Genomic DNA, 19014 nt, shown 5'->3' with positions numbered 1-19014 from the left:
AGGACTTTTTCACCTCAACACCTCCCACATAGCCATGAGATTCTGTAATCTTCTCTTTGAGGAGTAAGTAGTGGGTCCAATGCCCCACCCACGGAGTTAGTGATGTATGTTCTAATGATGTATTGTGGAACTTTCTCTTAATGCAGAATCCTGCTAACAGGCCAACACGTTTTCACACATGTATTGTAACTGTTGTAAGATTGATCTTAAATACCTTTAATGCATGTTTCTTTAACCTGCGTTTAACACTCAAACTCACTCAATTGTTGTAATACATATATATATTAATGAAAATGTGTTGTATGAGTTGTTAACACTATTGTGCTCGTGTTGGTTACCTCCCCATACATCAGACATACCTTTCACATAAATTTTCTATAACAATCATCACATTCACGTGAACTCCTCCACTGTGTGTTCTAGTGTTATCTTTCCTTGTGTGTTGTGACTTCTGCATTCGTGTGGACTGCTCTTTCGGAAGCTGTGCACGTCTTGTTGTGTTGTGTGCTCCTAATAGAGTTGGGAATTCCTCCCATCCGACTTGGGACTCACTCCCACCCTATCCCTCTATAGTGAAAGAATCATGGACACAAGTAACACTAGCAATCACTAGGCACGCGAACCTCACTACTCAAAGACAAAGTAGACCACTCTCCTGTGCTAACAAGCAAGAGCTATGGAAAATATTTAACATAATGGAAACTGGGCCATCACAACGGATGAGAATCCGACACTAGACGGTGTCAGGTCTAGTTGAGACTTCATATCAGGGTGATCCCTTGAATGTTGGCAGGTCCAGTATCATCAACACGCAGTTTTGGCAGTAATTCTGCCAACCTCTCGGTGAAAATTGTGTAATCTTCACAGTCAGTCACACAGGTATGTTACATGTTAGTCCTCTAGTTTGTTTTGGTTTTCACCTAACATATTGTTTGCCATGAGTGTTGTTATGTCTCCAGGTATCACGGGATTTTGTCGGCCTCTCAACAAGATAGATATAATGGCTTTTAGGAGAGCAGAGTCAAAGACACCATTGAGAGTGCAATTAGGGATGTAGTCAATCAATTGTCTATGATATTTCCTATCTATGAAGACATAAATTTGTTCATAGACAAGGATATCAAGATGAAGTGGCAGCATCTTCATAGGGAGTAGCACCATCAGTAGCAGCAGAAGGTAGCACCCCTGTGTGCAACAAATGCAAGAGGAAGGTTGTTGACAGCGCAAAGGTAGAGCAAAGCTGTAAGTTCAAGCAAATCCACTTGTGATGAGAGAAACTTTAGAGATTGAGGTTGTGAGGTGACAACACAACAAGAGGATCGTGCGAAGGAAGAGAGAGAAATAGAGAAGGAGTTGCAGGGGCTGAAGTGACAACCCAAGGAATAATAGGAGTTGCACAGATGAGATACGAAGTTGCAGCAGGAATAGGTACAGGAGGAGGTGCAACATCCACAGACTGATGAAACTACACCCATACAAGTTATAGACCTAGCCCAGTAGCTGACATGGAGTAGACAGGGTGAGAAATGTCATCGATCACATGCAAGAGTGTTCAGGAGCATGGGTGTCGTTATGTGCATGCATGCGATCCCACCCATTGGCACACTCACCAAGGCAAAGAAAATAAGCAAGTCTTACTGGAGTTGAACATGTATTTCAACAAGTTGACAAGCATGGTCACCAACACATACTTGGAGATCAGAATAGACACTATGCATCAGTGTGTTGTTGGTCCAACTGCACTGAAGATGATGATGCGCATGTTATCCGATGAGTTGGATAGAGGAGCCATATCGGTGTACTCGGATGCAACCTAGGCAAGATTTTGCTTTTAGTAGGATGTCACCATTGAGTGAGCGGACAACATGAACCATCACGGACACCATCGACCATTGCAGGGATGTCAAAAGGTTGGCCTTCCCACAACTGCCTGAGTCTTAGTGATGTCTTGCATGGCTTGATTAAGCCTATTTTGTCTGACATGTGTACATGTGCAGATTGTATGTAACATATTGTAAAGTGGAAGTTTGTCGATAGTTGAATGTAACAATCATAGAGTAGTTGAGAGTCATGAGGGTAGGTGAACAATCACAAAGGGGAATGTCAAGGGTCACCCCACCCTTTGCTATTTATAGTACCTCATAACTCATTGTAGAGGCTTTTGGTCAGCCAAGCTTCCGATAGGAGTATCTTAGAGAAATATTGGAGAGTATTGTAACGAGCCTTGGCTTCTCCACAGTGCAAAGTTAGTATATCTCTTTGGAGGAGGAGGCAACAGTGACTTTAACATTCCAATTTCGGGACTAGTGGTTGGTCTTGGTTGTACTGTATGATTGTAACTTTCACTTCTTAATATAAAAGAGTCAGCACGTTTCATGCATATGTTGTTATAACTTGGTTACTATAATGATATATGTATATGTTTCCTTACGCATGTATGTATAGACTCTTTTTGTATATGTATGTATGAATCTTACTGAAATGTGTTGTTAGTTTAACCATCACTTTGGATTGTTGGTTCACCTTCCTTCGAGCTTGTGATGCATATTTCCTCTTATGTTCCCTTCCAAGTTGTGTGTTTACACAGGTTTCCAAAGGGTGCACTCATTCCACCTTCCGTGTGTTAGAGCCATTAATGAACCTTCCTTGGCTTGCTGCACATGTCACAACCTTGCTACAAACAAGGACTTCTCACTTACCTCTGTGCACAACTGCGGCGAAGGTGATAATGTGCGACCCATTGCTGGGACTCCTACACCAAATGGTCTAAGGTCTAGTTGGGACTTCTTATCGAGGAGATTCCCTAACATGTTGGTGGGTCCAACACTGTCAAAAATTTGGCATTATAGGGAGGGACAAATGACAAGCGGAGTCGTCACAATATATTTTGAATCTTCACACATCAATCATTGATACTATCGAACTCATCCCTCCGTGATTTTTTTCGCATGTCGAACCTCTCGACATCATGAGGGAGTTTCGTGATCTCTTGTTTGATTTCATGTATGATGGTGAAGTTGAAGTAGCCCATCCTGGGTACTTAGAATAATTCTACGCATTCCTTGCAGACAAGTTCTATGTAGAAGAGGCCAGCATGCTTCTTACATACACACTTCGTGAATCCCCACTATGGTGGTCCTGAAGTCTGCCACCTGCCAGCATGCACTCACTTGAGTAGTTCTATGATCTCATCGAATTTAATTTCCATCATTTTGATCCAGAACCTCTTGATAAAAACTTGTTGAAACAATGGAAGACCCCACAAGAATCACCTATGGATTTTTGGGATGGCTTCCGTGTATTGCAGTTTCAAGCTTCGAAAAGTCAAATGAAATTCTAGTATCTCATGGACAGATTTGAATATTGTCTTACCAAATCTGTCAATCCTAAAAATAAGTTCAAGCTCAAGCCCCGCTCAGCATACCTCGGTGATGGAGCTACATAATCACAGACAGACATGGTCATTGTCACAAGTGAGTGTCTGTTGTCACCTCATCAAACAACTCCACCACTGCAGAATGATGTGGGAGAACATGCACACACATTCGTTTAATTGCCACATCCTCCCAACATCACTTCTCTCAATTTTCATGCAAACTTAGTTTTGAAGCACATGGGTTGTCATATGCATGTCTTACCTCAACCTCCATCTTCATGTTCTGTTGATCCTCTAGATTGCACTGTCTTTTGTTCTTCCATTCCAAATCTACACCTGTTGTGAATGAGGATCAAGCTATCGAAGGAGTTGGTGTTGCACAACCAACCTGCGTTGGCATTCATGAAGAGTATGGTTGGGAGCTCGAACATCAACCTTCGGCGAATGATGGTTCCCTTCTTTCTGCACCTCTTCCATCTTTCCTTGACATCTTTGGTGATTCTTCCATCCCTGATTTAGAATGTGTATCTCCGTCTACGGATGGACGAATTGTTGATCATTCACAGAACATACTAGATGTCAGTCCATCATCCAACAATGGAGAGGAGAAACCATTCCTTGAAAATCCACTTGATTCTTCATCTGCTTTTTTCGGAAACTGAGAGGGTGAACATTCCTTCTTCTCATCTACCCATCTGTGTGATTCATCAAATCATGAGAATGTCGAAAAACATCCTAAATTTTGTGATCTTGTTTGTCATGATCTCTCTACTTCTTTGATCACCATGTTGATTCAATCATTGTTAATCTGTCTAAGACAATGGTCTATGATGGTTTATCTATCGACAAAGTTGAAACCCCACAGACTGTCAAGGCACTTCAGCCTGAGCTGATGGTTATGTTAGGCCTTCGCTGTCCTGAGGTTGGTTTCACTTCCGATCAGGAAATTGTTCAAACACCCAAGGCTGCTCATCACTCATCTGTATGCACTGAAGATCAATCTAACACTCAGATTTCGCTTCCTCCACTCGAACTACATGATCCCATCGCTCATTCATTGGAGGAATCTTACACAACAAGCACACTTGCGCAACGTAAGTGGCATACCTTTCTCATGTTTTCTTTCATGTCACAGTCACGAGAATGTGTACACTTAACATATGTATGAAGTGTTGGACAACATCATGGTAAGTCCATGGTTTGCATGTCATGCACTTGCACTCACTTATTTTCTATGGACGCATTTAAACTCGGACTGTGTTTTTCTTCATTATTATATCTTTTTGTTTTTTTGGTTCGCAAAACTGTGTTGCTCATGAACCATTCCTTCACCAACATGGGTCGACTAATGTGTTAGTGGCTGCATTGTAAGAGTATCACTTTAATTAAGTAAACCCATGCACCGTTAGCTTAGGAGTAGGAATAGTTTTTGATCTAAAGATGATCTGAGGTTGTCATTGATGTCAACCCAAGCATCACCAAGGGATACCTTGACCTTGCAAGTGAGTTTTGACTTGAAAAATTACTCTATTTTGAGTCAAGGATCCTCTATATGGATTCTTCTTGTCGAGATGTTTCCGCTGATATACGACACACTAAGTAATTCTTCACAGTTTGAGAGATATTCATGTTTGACGTTAGTAACCCCAGTTAGTGGGCTAAAACCCTATGGGGTCGTGGCATGGAACTCATAATTGGTTTTGGTCATTGAATAGTCAATAATTAATAATTTCTTAAGCTCCTAAAATCCCTCCAACATTCTCTATAGAAGCCCCTCTCAACTCTATAAAAACAAATATCATATATCCTCTAAATGAAGTGATCATGAAATTTTGACTATAACTTCATTTCTGTGGAGTCTTAGATTCTAAAATGCAAACCCATTTGATTCACAATCCCGATGAACGTCGTGACCAAATTGAAGATATTGGTTCAATATAGTTTTGGAGATATGATTTGTGGAATTCAGGGTTTTTGCAGGCTCCCGAATTTCATCTCAAAGAAGTGACCTTGGGAGAATCGTCATAACTCTCCCTCTGAGAAGAGGATTGGAATTCTATAAAAAGTGATGGGTAGTGCACAAACTGTAGCTTTCTGTGTATCAATTTTAGAGAATGAGGAAACAGTGACATTGTGGCGCGTCGTACAAGTTCGCTCTACTGAAGTAGTCCATAATTAGGTCATTGTGAGAGATTGGGCATAACTTTGACTTGAAGAGTCCAAATCATGTTAGACCTGTGGCACTTGAAATAAGACTCGGAGGGATTCTACATGGCCAAAGATCACATGTTGGGGATCTGAAATCGAATAGATACATTATATTAAATATCGTGCTCCTAGAAGTAAAGAAAAACTAGATCAAGTGTTGTCAAGGAGTACAAAGGACCAGACTTTCTAGGACAGCAAAGAGCAAGGTCTAGCAAAATGATGCAGCAGAGGTAATCTACAGGTAAGTATCTTATGTATATGCATGTTCATGTCTTAATTGCATTAGGTTCTTTGTATTCTAATTTGTTTTTTTTGTTTAGTACTGACATATGCTCTATAGGATGAGGCAAGTTTTTCTATTATCATATCATGGGTATTTCCTTGAAGACTTTTTGTAGGTACTGTATATTCATCAAGAGAAGACTCAATGCATAATCTAATGTTAAATGCATGGAGTTAGGAAATTTTGTGACGACATTTACCAATGTGTAACTTTCTAATTTACTTTCCATATTCCTTCAATGACCATTAGAGAAACCATCATCATTACATAGAGTAATCTTTAGTAAATGAATAGTTAGTTACAAAACCATTAACTGGCACTATTGTAGCATATTAACTTAAACTTCCTGGGATAGCCTTGCATTAGTTCCATGATTCTCTTAACTCGGTTGTTTAATCACATACTTAATAATATAGCATCACATCATTCGATCTTAATCACACAATCACAAAGCATATATAATGCTTATTATATCTAACAATTTCTAAACTAAGAGATTGGTTGTTGAGAGAATATCTCAACAATCCAACAACTCAACAAACCAATTCTAACTATTTTTCTAAAATAAAAGTTATTTCTAAGTGATAATAGACACTAATTTTCCCTCTTAGTTTTATGATAACAACTTCGTCCACTTTTTAAAAATAGATGCTGAGCTGAAATTATGATTATAAGAAAATTCATAACATTATTAATAATTTTGATAAAAGAAATAAGTGAATAAGTTTATCATATTAGCATAATTTCTAACAATAGACACTGGTCTTCTCCTCTTAATTTTATCCTAACAACCTTATCCACTTGTTAAGGATAGATGTTGAGCGGAAATCATGATGAGAAGAAAGTTCCATAGAATTAACAATAACCATGATAAAAAATGAAAGGTGTAGAACCTCAACAAGGTTCATTGTTCATTGATAGGATTTACGGATGATAAATTTTTGGATGCATGACGGGTTTGAAACTAAAGATAAAGAAGTCATTTCCAATTTCAGCTGTGGAAGACAAGATCACGGGAAGTCTTGTCATTCTCCCACCAAACCTAACGTCCACCATGTTTAACCACGATCAAGTTAGATGGCCCTATCCAACGGTCACTCGTTAAGATTACGTGAAAAATATAAACTAATATTACTCAGAATTATAATTCATTGAAAAATTGTCGATGGATATGTTGGCAACGAAAGATGTAAAAACGTAGAAGTCCATTCCGTCATGTACAGAAGCCTTTGGATGGGAGAAAAGATATGATGTTTCAAAATAATATGACAAAATGCTGATTTTGGCAACATGGGGAAGTTATAAGAACAATTGCTGCATGTATCCGGTAGTCCCTGCCGGGGTCTGCCACAACAACACAATACAAACGCTCTCTGCAACATGTCTAAACTTTCTGTTTCGCTAAAAACCTACCTTCGTCGAACAAACTTGCTACCTTCCCTGAAAGATCTTGCTGTGTGCATGGCGTTGAAAGATCTTGATGTCTGCATCACACAATCGCATAATTCACTTAATTGAATTTCAAAGGAAATACAATTTTCATATTAATTTAATGCGTTCATAGAAGGCTATCACAAAGGCATCTTATTCGAGAACAGAGAAAACAATCGCATAATTCACTTGAATGTGTAATAAAACAACGCCCAGTGTGTTGGACAAGTTTAATTATTAAATACAAATTATATAATTTAATATTTCAAAATGAACATGGGCGTACTCTTCAAATGAAATAGAAAGAGTGATGAACTTTTATTTTTATATAAGTGTAATTATGGAGAATTAGATATATATTTTTTAATTTTGGAAATTTTATATAATATTTGTGATATATAATTTTTTTGTTATTTTTTAATAAGTAGTTTTTATTTATGTAGACTGAATATTTTAAATCTTTATATTACAAATCTTAATAAATGTAGTTTAATAATCTAGTTATTCCATATATTGTTGTATCAATTTAATATGTTATAGAAGTTGAATGTTTGGGGTATTGATCGTTTCATAAACTTAATCTTTTAAACACTCATGTTTCAGATCTAAACCAACTTTGCTCATTCACATAACAGTCACGCTTTCTAGGATAAAAAAACTTCAGTGTATAATTTGTTCTCTGGAGAATTTGGGAACTATTGATTCTGTCCTTGGAAGAGAGTGGAGAGAAACTACAGCTCTTTCCTGCGAGGTCTTTATTCAAAAATTCCGGAGACTGTGATGCAGAGAAGTTAAAAGAATTAGATATTATGTGTATGCTATAGGCCTAAATGAAGACAGCAAAAGAAATCAATGCTGCCCTATGAATTTTGGAATAAGTTACAAAATTAAAAAATCAATTCTGCGTTATGAATATCAAATTCTTGTATTTTAGAATAAACAACGAATTCATTAACTTTTATTTCATAATGAACAACGAAACTTTTAACTATATCATGTATTTCAGAAAGTTTAGTGTCAATGAAAAATTAAATATTGAAATACAGATTCAAATAAAAATCTGAGATCTTGAAATACCAATACCAAAAATTGAAAAATTGTATAGTTTAATTATGCATACAGACTTGAAATACCAATACCATAAAATAATTTGAAATGTAAAAATTGTATGGTTACATTACAAAATTTGAATAGTTACATTACACCCAAATTTCAAGAAAAAATAAATATTGAATACAGATTAAAAACTGAAAATTGAAAATTTGAGAACTTGAAATAGGAAATTGAGAACTTCAAATACAGACTTGAAGAACCAATTAGAACTTCAAATACAGACTTGAAGAACCAATTAGATATAATTGAAAAGAAAAAATTGAAAAATGAAAAAATAAATATTGAATACAGATTAAAAACTGAAAATTGAAAATTTGAGAACTTGAAATAGGAAATTGAGAACTTCAAATACAGACTTGAAGAACCAATTAGATATAATTGAAAAGAAAAAATTGAAAAAAGATTTCAAAATCGAAATATTTGCGGAGGATGTTTTTAATATTTTTCAAAAGAAGAAAATTAAAGGGAGGATCATTGATATTGATGACTCAATGAAGAAAAGTGAGAAAGTTGACAATCCAGGAGAAAAATAAATAAGCATGGAGAATAATTCAATCATCATGTTAGCCTTTATGAAATTAATACATTGTAACATCATCAGTAGGCAGAAGGAAAAGAAGACCACGAATATTTTACAAATTTGCATTAGAGAGAAAAGGAAGGGAACATTTATATTACAAAAAGATTATCTAAATTTATTTATAACTATCGTAAAGAAAATTGAAAAGAAAAAATATTTATAACGATCAGTCAAAGATTTTGACTGGCAATAAGGATTTGAAATTCCAGGTCTCGTCTATTCCTTTCCTATATGCTCACTAATCTCGATAGGTTATGTTCACGCGGTACATTTTTTTTTTGATGTATAGCCAGAAGCAAACACTGCCCAAAAACCCAGCATCCACCTTTTGATGCTGTTCCGAGGTCTTAACGAGAGTCATTCGTAACTCGTGTTACATAGGCATTTCGTTATGTTTGTATTTTCTGATTGTAATTAAGATATTTTAACAGGTTTCAATTTTTCTAATGAAAAGATTTACACTTTACTTGGCAGTGAATAATCAAGAAAGAGAGATACGCGAAGTTGGATACTAGATATTCTATTAGTCTAATTCCGCTTTTTTGCTTCAAAGCATATATTGTATTATTGTATTTGAGTTCATTAAGCGTGTAGTAAAAAAAAAGAGAGAACCTGCTTTGATGGTGACCATGAAAGGAAACAAAATGAATTTGGAATTTGGTCGCTTATTAGTCCTTTATTAAGTAAAGGGAACACATCCGGCTACCATATAAATGGTGGGCATTAAATGAAATGAGACGACTCTTCCAAACAAAAAAACTACAATTTCATAGCGGCTTAAGTTACTCCCTTGTTTATTTAGTTACGTAGACACAGTATCTATATTTTCTGGTCGTTGCGCACTTAAAAGCTGCTGCCCGTTGCAAAATAGCCTGTCCACACACCATTAGCACATGGATTAGATTCATCAGTCAGTATGGATTAGCCTGTTTTAAGAAGAAATATAAATAATTTACAGCACCGAAGGTGGCAGACTAGATGTTGGATCAACATCAATAACAAATGACATCGTGAATAAATGAAAGAATGTGTTAGTCCACAGAATAATGACAGCAACATCCTACATACAGCTACAGGAATTAATTACTAGAGTTTAATATTAAATAGCGTTCATCAATCGATAGAAAGACTTACGAGAACGGCGATGAACGTCGCAGCGGCGGGGAGGCTGGCGGACGTTGCAAGTTTCTGGAAGGTATGCGGCTCTCTCCTCCGCCTCCTCCTCTTCTCTTCCACGCGATTCGCGGCGGCGATGGCGCTGATTATGTGCAGCCTTAGAATCCATGAAAAGGTCCTCCATGGTTGAATCATACGATTGATATTGATCGAGAACTTGCTGTATGGCTCGGCATCGGCATTGTGGAGACATTCTTTCCAATTCCTCGCAACATCTCTCCAATGGCTGCTCTCTCTGTCTTTGCAAATAGTCGCGACATTGAGACAGTCGCCCCAGATCGCAGGACCGTTGTTGTTGCAAGCCCTCTCCATACATCATGCCTTCACGTGCATCAACAGTTGGGGCGCCCCATTGAAGGAGGAAGAGAAGGGTTACGCCTAAGCTCACCCATTTAAGAGCCAGTCTCGTAGTGATCGGAGGGGAGAAGACGCCCATTACTTTTCTTTCTTCTTTACCTTGAAGGATAGACAGTTATATGGAGCGGCGGCGACAAGGTGGGAAGACGAAGTTGATCCTAATACTGTATTTATGGAGGCGTGGATCCTAATAGAAGTGCAGAATAAAACAACACGAAGAAGAGATCGAGAGTCGAGACGGACACATGTAGCGCATGCCTCATCTCACACTCCACGTCCCAACTGAAGCCATAGAAAGATGGAACGCCTGCCTCCGTTTTCAATCACCGCATATTTCACCTGTATCCAAAGTTTGAAAACCCTCATGTGCATTTATTGAATGGTTGCAAACATTCTGGATTGGAAAAAAACTTTTAACCAAAGTTTGAAAAACCTCATGCTTGGAAACTTTGGATAAAGCTATTATACCGGATATCATTTTAACATTGGGGCACGTGAAGCGTGCAATAAGACCTCCAATTCACAACTTTGGTTATAAATTTCTTACACCGATATTTGCAGAGATAAACTTTGGTTAAACTTTGATAGTGCACAAATTTTTTTGGTCAAAGGACCGGTTAATGTATGGTCAACGATAGATCAATGGCTATTTGTCCCAAGCAGGGACTAATAATGATTTTGAAAACTTCTCCACCACTCTCTTGCGTGGCATATTATTTTCATGCTCAAGCAAATAGTTATGTCATGATTTAGTAACAGTGAGATTTCGCCAGATTATTTTGTTTATTTTAAAATATATATAATATAAATAAATAAAATACAATAAAAAATGTTATATTTTGTATTATATTATTGTCATGCTGAATTCATAGTTATGCCATGATTTAGTAATAGCCAGATTATTTTATTTATATAAAAACAAAATAAAAGTAAAATGTAATACTTTCTATATTAATAATACATCAAGTATGATTTAGTCAGAATTAGATTTAGCGACAGTTGGATTTGATTATTGAGTTTATCTCTATTATATTTTTTTATTGTTTCATTTATTTAAATAATAATTAAGATTTATAATTGAAACAAAGGATAAATTATTGTTTCAAGGTAATATTATTATAAGATTTTTTATAATTAAAAAAATATAAAATTAATATGGTTAATTATGATTCAATATTTTCAAAATAATTTTATGATTTAGATACTTAACATCTATCATAATGAGAACATGTTAATGATTGATTACAATATATCAGATTTGATATTTTTATTGTGGTTGTGATGAAGTTAATAGGTCTATCATTCCTATTGAAGTTTTTTTAACTGTCTAATGTCTAATAGTTTATCATTATGTTGTAAACATTTTGATTGGGGATTCGCTTTCTCTAATATTTTAGCATATGATTTGGTCTATTTTATTGGTGCATTTTTGTTTTAGATAAATATAGAATATGAAATTTAAAGTATTTAATCTAACATCTAATTAGTTTCAATTTTGTAATATATATATGTTTCAAGGAAAATTAATTAATATTTTAACAAAAATTTGTTTGGATGGTTTACCATCTTATAAGTTTTGTTATCCAATAAAAAATAACATATTATTGATTTGAATGAAGAATTGGATATATTGAGATATAATAAGGAATTTATAGAAAAATTTCAAGAAGGAATAATGCTCATAACATCCATAGGGATCAAATCCTTGAGGTGTAAACTTTTATTTAGAATGAAAAACTTAAAGGAGTGCACCGTGAGGGATTTGATCTCTCTCCATACATAATAGATCTAAAATTAATATGGATATGTGCATGACAAATAGAGAATTAAGAGGGATCCTCTTATAGTGATCTAATTTTAATATGGATATATGTTTTAAAACTAGTTTTTTTTAACCTACAAAATGTAGTCTAGTCATTTTAAAAATAAAAAATTAAAATTGACAAATATTTTAGGGGAAGAAACATGAAAAATTAACCCTAAAATTTTTAGCACTATAATAATGTGCATAAAAATGAACTCTAACATATGAAAATTTATAGGAATATTTGTTTAATATTATAATTATACATCAATATAAAACTTATAAAAAAATAAGCCTTCGTAATAATAAGTTTAATTAGAACATACTCTGTAATAATTAAATTTATAATTCACATAATTGATCAATATTAATATTTAATAAATTAAAAATAATAAAATAATCAATTTATTAATACAATCCCAATTGGTGCACTAACTATATTGACACAATTTAGTTTAACTTTCATAATAAAATAATGTCAAAAATCAAAATACTTATTATAAATTTGCAAAATATACTAATAAATAAACATTAAATTCAAGTTTTTATTTATTTAGGATTCAATACCAATAGCCGACATCAAATTTCAAATCATACATATAATTCTCAAATCTATATAGGCACCACACAACTTTCCATTATGATGATTTTTACCCAACTCTTTTGATAATAAGATTTTTTATGATTTTATTTTCAATTTTATAATTGTTAATTTGCTTATTTTTATGTTTTTTTTCTCAATTTCGTAATTGTTAATTTTAGATTTGTTTTTCATGATGAGACCAGAGATCCATATTTTTTTGGGTGAATTATATTTGTATTATTATTAAATTTCGAAATACATCAACAAAAGCATCACAATTCATCTCATATTTGCAATATTTGATCTTAATATGTGTCGAGTGAAACCAAATATGTCGACTATTATCTGAATTTCAAGTTAAAAAAAATAAAAAACATTTTCTGCTATAAGCTACAAAAGGTACCATGTACTAGACTGCAAAAAGAAGATTTTTTTGCTAAAAACCATATTTGATATCAAGATTCTAAAGAGGTTACTGGAGCTAGAACCTGTGCACTTCCACTTGTAGGAGAAAGACGCTTGGGTTCACACCAAAGTTGACCTTCCTGGTGGGCTAGTCAGACATCCAAATTCATCAAACAACAATGTTGATATCGACACACCTATTCAATTTCATCCAAAAAAGAGATGATATAATTGTGGTCCTCATGCTTCTCTTTCAGGACCCTTCCCATAAGAGTTTTAATATGCCAATGGAAGGTAATGGAGTTCAGGTATTAGTTCCATCTTCCCTAAAATGACCAGAGTCAGGAAATCGATTGGATACCTTCTCTAGGATTTCAAAGTCTGCATAATCTTCATGGTAATTGGTAGTCAGGGCCTTTAATTAACAGATTTCTCGCGTTTTTTTGTTGGTGGATAACAGAATGAAAGATAGTTACAACTTCCTGTGCTTAGTCTTATCATGCGGCCTTCGGCTGGGGACCTCTTCCACCATCTCCCTGGCGATTGTGCATATGTTGACAAGGCATATTGCACCGAAAGAAGTTGAACGAGCCAGGATAACTATCCCACAACAAGCCAAGAATGAAAATATTAGGATTGAGATGGTCGAAAAGAAAGCAAATCCAAGAGTTTTTGGGGATTCTAGGTAGCTTGGGCTAGCATAAAAGGAAGGCATAGTAAATCAAAGAGGCAAGTGAAAACCTTTTGGTAGAGTCACACACAAACCAAGGGACACCATGACGTTAGCAGTAGTGCACAGCCTTAGAATTTAAGGCAGAGCCACCAAACCAACGCCAGAGAGACACAAAATTGAAGAAGGTAAGAACATAGCCAAAGGCATGAGACTATACCTTGATAAATTCAACCAACCCTACATGAGTTGACAGAGTTGCTTGCATAGAAGATAGAAATATGCCACCTCCAACCTCAACGTCTAGCTCCAATGAAATTGTTAAAGCCCCAAAATATATAGCCTCTTTGCACCCAAAACCAGTCTCTAGTCCAACATCTAACATTCAATGCGGACAACAAGTTAATCCAGATGCAGATGCCGAATTGTGTTACACGCAAACACAGGTTACTATGGCGCCATTGCGAGAGCCAAATTACTTCAACTCAAGAAAAAGTTGTGAATTATGTCATCGCTCTACATTATTCTCGCCACACACAAACCCATCACTACTTGACAACCAAGAAAATAGTCCCACCTACATTGAGGGAAGAATATAAGCACACCATAGGAAATGGATAATAGATTCTTTCTTCATAGAGTGAATAAACAAAAGAAAGCTTGACATGATAATAAATGAGGTAAGAGAAACTTGCATATGTAATGCATGGTATAGATTGGCCATGCCACCCTTCTCCTCTTTAATGTTATTGAAAGCAGCATGGTGACAAGGTCCCCAATTTCCATGGTCACTTCACCCAACACCCATGATTAAGTTGAGAAAAAAGATCCATATTATTAATTAGTAAAATATTTTATTAAGAAAAATAGAAAAGGATTTAGAATGAGTTAACCACATTTAATAATATGGAACTTCATACAATAGGATTTCGACTTCCCCTACCAATTCGATGTACTGGATTTTTCATCAAAATTTGAAAAATGCCATGTGAAAAATAGGTCCATCCCGATGCAATAAAGTTATAGAGTGAGTCAAAAACTTTGCCATCCCCTTTACATGATTAAGAGTTGACCCATTCGATGTACTGGATTTTTCATCGAGATTTGAAAAATGCCATGTGAAAAATGGAGTTGTCTATAATGCGACTTTTTGAAGATTTTGGTGACAAATTCGGCGGAAGAAATTGAGATCAAATCTTGATTTCTTGCAGTTAAAATGGTTTTTTAACTGCATATTTGGATTCAGCACCCTGGAAAACCCCTGGGAGGCTTTCATTGTGCAGAAACTAGCTATCAAACTTGCGATTCCAATAAATTCCTGCCGGATTTCAACCGGAAAAATCAGCCGGAAAAACTATCAAAAAGTCGCGTTATAGACTACTACGTGAAAAATAGGTCCATCGCGATGCAATAAAGTTATAGAGTGAGTCAAAAACTTTGCCATCCCCTTTACATGATTAAGCGTTGACCCATTCGATGTACTGGATTTTTCATCAAGATTTGAAAAATGCCATGTGAAAAATAGGTCCATCGCGATGCAATAAAGTTATAGAGTGAGTCAAAAACTTTTCCATCCCCTTTACATGATCAAGAGTTGACCCAATAAAGGTTCTTCAACATAATTATTTTAAAAATGATGAAATATAATTAATATACAGCACATTGACTGTCAAATAAATAGATGGTTTGATTAATTTTGATGTTAAACGTGCGCATTATCGAAGTGAACGCGATGAGTCTGATGACAATTTCCGTTGGGTAGAATTTTAGTAAAATTTAAAAATTAAAAATTATAACAAAATATCTCAAATTTAAAATTTAGAAAACTCCAAATATGAAAAGCTAAATTTAAGAATTGGAGTATTTTCTTAAGCGTGATTTTTTTTTTGGCGTTTTCCTTACATTTTTGGCTGGAATCTAATACCTAATCTTTATTTATATTATTTAAATTGTTTTTTAATGGATTTGTGAATTGTTCAATGGTCAAATTTATAATCTACGGGATCCATAATAATAAGAAAATAAAGGAGTTGTCTATAATGCGACTTTTTGGAGATTCCGGTGACGGAATCCGGCGGAAGAAATTGAGGTTAAATTTTGATATCTTGCAGTTAAAATGGTTTTTTAATTGTATATTTGGATTCAGCACCCTCGAAAACCCTGCGACGCTTTCATTGTGCAGAAACTAGCTATCAAACTTGCGATTCCAATAAATTCCTGCCGGATTTCGACCGGAAAAACCCGCTGGAAAGGCTTTCAAAAAGTCGCGTTATAGACAACTGCGAAAATAAACCCCAAAACTTTCTAAAAATTCACACTTAAATATTAGTAAGTTAAGAATTTAGACAGTGTGTTGTCAGATAACTTGTGTGTTACGGCAATGCGATTTTGATTGGAAGGTGGTTTTACGTAAACCGCTACTGATGTTTCACTGACGTCCATATATTAAATATGGTTAAACACAAAGGAACAAATCCGTAATGAATCATCCACGGCCAGATACTTCTACATATATGGTGCTATTCTAATTTTGTCAATGACGAAGAGGCGGTGCGCAGTTTATAAATCTAATAAAACGAATCCCAAGCCTAGACTTTCTTTGCTATGTGGTTCTGTTTTAATAGCATCGTTTATTTTCTGTAGCATTTTGTGAAGATGGCCACCGCCTCACAAGTTTCTCAGCTTAAGCGAGGGCGAGATGAATATTGGAATGGCGGGATGCCTTTGCCGGACACGAAGCAAATGAATAGCGGAGTAACGGGGGCACGAGACAGTGATCTTATGGCCTTGCTCAACCAGATCGATAATTTGTGTGCTAACGATAGTTATACGGAGGGGACAGATGCTTCGAATGAGCTCGAGATTTGCGAGATCGGGATGAACGGGGTTATAAAGTCCCTAGAAGATGAATTTGGGTTAATGTCGCAAACAGAAAATAAAATGTCAACTAACGAGAAGGGCGGTGCTGATTGGCTGGGTCCATTCAAGCAAGGCACATTTACTGAAGGCGGATCAAATTTTCAAGAGAGCTCAGCATGTGATATAGCAGACTGGACGTATTACAACGATGTTGGCACGGAGCTCAGTTACTTTGGAGAAGATATTTTTGCAGACGATCTTGGGTTCATCATCGACGACTCCATCTACGGAGATTCAACGTCCAATATTATATATTCTGATACAGTCCACGGCTACGCTGAGACCACTGAGGATTTCTATGGGTTTCTGTGGGAGGATGATATTTGGCAGTTGAATGAACATCCAGTCATGCGAAATGATTTTGAATCATTACAGCAACAAGAAGTTCGATTAGTAGTCAGTGAACCTGAGTTTCCTGATGTTTGGAACGATATTAGAGCAGTCAAAGTCTGAACGACGATGAGAAAGGACTGTAATGTGTTGAGAAAAAACTGTGGAATCGAGATTTGTAATAGAATACTGATGTCTCTTAAGAGCAGTTTAATGATGCCATTAAAGCATATCTTGTAGACTGATATTTAATTTGTTACCAAGAGCCGCACTGGCCTATCATAGCGAAATTCTGTTTTAGGTACATCATTATCTGTGAAATGACTGTTGTTACAAAAGAATGAGTTTCCCTTAAAATATTAGAATGAGTTTACCTTTATCGAGTACGTGTGACTCACGGTTCTCTGAAATCAAATAGCCATCAATAGCGGTATTTGTCTCAAGATCGTCTAGCAATTTCATTAAAGTGTAATGTAGAGGAAGTCGTTTATGGAGGTCAAAGAATTGTCTGGACTGTAAAAAGTGGTCAGAATTCAAATAATATTTGAATTGTATATTTTATTGTGGAAATAGATTCATCATCAAAAACATTTCAAACATCTAAAATTATGAATTTTAAAAAATTTTAGTTAAGTTTACAAAATCCCTACAAATTTTTCTAGAATTTCCATAACTTTCCTAGAAAAACATAATTTTTAAACTATGGCAATGTGGAATATTGTTTGTGTTTTTTCTAATATTCAAATATTCAGTGCTTTGTTAGACCGAGATGGGTCACTAGGTAAATAAAAGAGGTCTCCACCTAATCGAGTGGTCTCGGGCAATCGAGAGGTCCAATCAATGGCTTTTGAGTGTGCTTAAAAGGTCGCCATCAAATCGAGGTAGTGGTGTCTATCAACATTGGCAATCCATGTGTCAGCAAGAAAAAAGTTTAGTCAGCATTATCCATCATTATGAGTGGGGTGTATCAGCATGAGTAGAGTGTATGCATTATTTGTAACTACAATGAGGACAGTTGAACAGTAATGCTTACAATATATTTTACCTTTTGACCTTTAACAATTTTTTAGTTTACTCATACAACCTTACTGATACACCTTCATCACAACAACCTCATCCATTTCTTTAAACGACGGATACTCACCTATAGTCATAGTTAAAAATATAGTTCCGTAGTATCAACCATAATCATGATAAAAATTAATGGTCCACAACGTCAACAAGGATAAATTATTGGATTTAGAAACGCACGGATAATATATAAAGTTTTTCTATAAAGCAAACATGTTTCAAACTAAAAGTAAAGGAGTCATTTCTGATTTCAACCGTTCAGGACATGCTAACCCATGTGCACTTGTGGAATTTTGAGAGAAGGTACGGTTACCTAGAAATCAAAGGTCATGAACGTGTTCTGTTTTGGTGAGATTGGACAGTCCAAATTTATGCCTAAGCGATCATATCTTATATGCATGGGCTAAGATATATAGCAGAGACACGTAGGTCATGACCGAAGTGCAATGTAGTCACGGCAACTTCAATGTTTTGTCTCTCCCTTCAACTTCACTGGTCATCTTATGTAACCAATACCGCGTTGAATAACCCAACAGATACTCAACATAAGCGTGTACCCATCCATTCGTCACTCATTAAGATTGTCAAAGTATATAAAAAATATCAATCAATGGTCATCGATTAATATAGTACTAATGCTTACATTTGATAGGACGGTGGCCAAAGTTCAGGGATAGTCAATTCCTCCCACACGTTTGATGGAGGAGT

The 19014-nt window shown here is 35.6% G+C and overlaps 2 pseudogenes; one reads left to right on the top strand and one right to left on the bottom strand.

The window, feature by feature from the left end:
• Positions 1-10090: 10090 nt before the first annotated feature.
• LOC149171696 (2S seed storage-like protein pseudogene) lies at positions 10091-10603 on the bottom strand (annotated as a pseudogene).
• Positions 10604-16524: 5921 nt separating this feature from the next.
• LOC149171695 (uncharacterized) lies at positions 16525-17699 on the top strand (annotated as a pseudogene).
• The last annotated feature ends 1315 nt before the right edge of the window (positions 17700-19014 follow it).

The sequence above is a fragment of the Pinus tabuliformis genome, chromosome 4_2 (genome assembly GCF_031772625.1).
Source record: "Pinus tabuliformis cultivar Carrire ecotype Pingquan chromosome 4_2, CPIR1, whole genome shotgun sequence".
In the NCBI taxonomy this organism is placed as follows: Eukaryota; Viridiplantae; Streptophyta; class Pinopsida; order Pinales; family Pinaceae; genus Pinus; species Pinus tabuliformis.
The sequence above is the reverse complement of the archived record's forward strand: the minus strand, read 5'-3'. Positions and strand labels throughout refer to the sequence as shown.